Below are 2655 nucleotides of genomic sequence, written 5' to 3' on the forward strand. Positions count from 1 at the left end.
TTTTCACCTAAATTTTGTAATTGATCTCTTTCTGTTTTTGCTTTCAAAATTTATTTTCCTTATAGCAATTCTCTCTTATTATCGTTTAAATAATAATAGGTTAACATAATTTTAGTAATTGATATACAATCCCTGTGGATACGATACTCTCTTACTCTATATTACTTGTTGCGATTTCGTACACTTGCGAAAATCACTGTCAAGTTTTTGGCGCCGTTGCCGGGGATTGATGTATCAATATCAATACGAATTACCCTATTGTTAATTTAGACACTCTTTTATTTTTATTTAATTTTCTTTTAAGAACTATTTCAGGTGTTTTATGCAAAGAAGATCAAGGAAGACTGAACCTCTAATCTTTGATCCAAAAATTGAAAGAACTCTTCGTAGGCACAACGCTGCAAGAAAAGCACGAGAAATAAAACTCGAACAACAAGCAGACATGGCCGACGAAAATGAAAACGAAAACAGAAACGAGAACATAGTCGGACCCCCACTTCAACATCCGGTCCGTACCTTAAGGGATTATACAACACCTAATCTGAATGGAATAACCTCAAGTATTACAAGACCTAGGGTAGAAGCTAATAATTTTGAGATTATACCCGCAATTATCCAAATGCTCTCTACCTCAATCCAATATGGGGGTTTGCCTAGTGAAGATCCTAATGCTCACATCACAAATTTTCTAGAAATTTGTGATACTTTCAAATAAAATGGTGTTTTTGAAGATGCAATCAAATTAAGACTCTTCCCTTTTACTCTTAGGGATAAAGCGAGGTCCTGGTTACAATCGTGTCCCGCTGGGAGTTTCACCACATGGGATGAATTAGCTCAAAAGTTTCTAGCTAAATTCTTTCCATCCTCAAAAACCACCAAGTTGCGCAATGAGATAATGACATTTGCTCATCATGATCAAGAATGCCTATATGAAGCTAGGGAAAGATTCAAGGACCTGTTGAGAAAGTGCCCTCATCACAGTTTGCCCAAGTGGCTACAGGTACAAACTTTCTATAATGCATTATCTCCTAACATCAAAATTACTTTAGATGCAGCTGCAGGTGGATCCTTTGAAAAGAAAGGAATTGATGAGGCATATGAGTTGATAGAAGAGATGGCAAGCAACAGCCACTAACAAAACAATTCCGAAAGAAGAAGAACAGCAGGAGTCTATGAAATAGACGCCATCACAGCACTTAATGCCAAGGTAGATAACATGGTAAGAAAATTGGACACGTTAACTACTAATCCTGTGAATTCTGTTATGCAAGTTTGTGATAGGTGCAATGGACAATATGGAATTGGAGAATGCATCATGGACTCTTTAAATCCACAAACTTTGGAGCAAGTGAACTATATGATGAATCAAGGAAGAAAGAATTACCCTTACTCAAATTCATATGATAACAGGTTAAGGAACCATCCTAATCTGTCCTATGGTAATCCTAACAATGCCTTGAACGCACCACCAGGTTTCCACCCTCCAGAAAAGAAATCTCATGATGACCTCCTCACTGCTCTTTCTAAATCACACATGGAGTTCATGAACGAAACCAGAGAGAACCATAAAATCCAGCAGGCTGCAATAAGAAATTTGGAGATTCAGATAGGACAATTTGCAAACATGATGGCCTCTCGACCTCAAGGTACGTTACCTAGCAATACTGAAAAGAATCCAAAAGAACAAGTGCAGGCTATCACCTTGAGAAGTGGCAAAAAATTAGATGAACCACCAAGGAAAGAAAAGGAAAAAAAAGAACAACCAAAGGTGCCCATCGTTGACTTAAAGGAACAAGAAAAGGTAAAACCCTATGTTCCCCCTGTTCCCTTTCCATAAAGATTAAAGAAAGCACAAGACGACAAGAGCTTCCTCAAGTTTCTAGACGTATTTAAAAAACTTCAAATCAATATTCCTTTTGCTGAAGCTCTTGCTCAAATGCCTAGCTATGCTAAATTCCTAAAAGATATCCTGAGCAAGAAATGAAAAATTGATGATCAAGGAACGGTAATGTTAACTGAGGAGTGCAGTGCAATTATCCAAAACAAATTGCCTAGAAAGTTAAAAGATCCAGGAAGTTTTTCTATCCCTTGCAATATTGGTAATCTCGACTTTGAAAAAGCTTTGGCAGATTTAGGTGCTAGCATTAATCTTATGTCCTATGAAGTTTTTAAGATGTTACGTATAGGAGAGCTCAAACCAACAAGGATGTCTTTGCAATTAGCAGATCTTTCAATTAAATATCCTAGAGGGATTGTAGAAGACGTGCTTGTAAAGGTAGGTACATTCATCTTCCCCGTCGATTTTGTTATTCTTGACATTGATAAGACAGGGAAGGATCTCTAATCCTGGGAAGACCTTTTCTTGCAACTGCAAGAGCATTGATTGATGTCTATGAGGGTAAGTTGACTCTAAGAGTTGGACAGGAAGAAATTGTCTTTGATGTACTTAAATCTTGTAAACTTCCTATGGACTATGGAGACTGTTTTCGAATTAATATTGTTGATGAATGTGTGGAAAACACTTTGCATGTTGAAAATAACATTAATGAATCAAGCATCTTGAATGAAAAAGAAAAGGCACCACCTAAGCAAGAACTGAAACAACTTCCACCTCATTTAAAACATGCATTCCTAGGTGAGGACCATTCTTTTCCT

The 2655-nt window shown here is 37.1% G+C and overlaps 1 non-coding gene across 1 annotated transcript; it reads right to left on the reverse strand.

Annotated features, from left to right (window-relative positions):
• Positions 1–877: 877 nt before the first annotated feature.
• LOC149498947 (small nucleolar RNA R71) lies at positions 878–983 on the reverse strand. Its single transcript, XR_016319087.1, has one exon. It is a non-coding gene; the product is annotated as a small nucleolar RNA R71 (small nucleolar RNA).
• Between the last annotated feature and the right edge of the window lie 1672 nt (positions 984–2655).

The sequence above is a fragment of the Jatropha curcas genome, chromosome 1 (assembly GCF_041381405.1).
Source record: "Jatropha curcas cultivar XTBG-Jc1 chromosome 1, XTBG_Jcur_1.0, whole genome shotgun sequence".
Lineage (NCBI taxonomy): Eukaryota > Viridiplantae > Streptophyta > Magnoliopsida > Malpighiales > Euphorbiaceae > Jatropha > Jatropha curcas.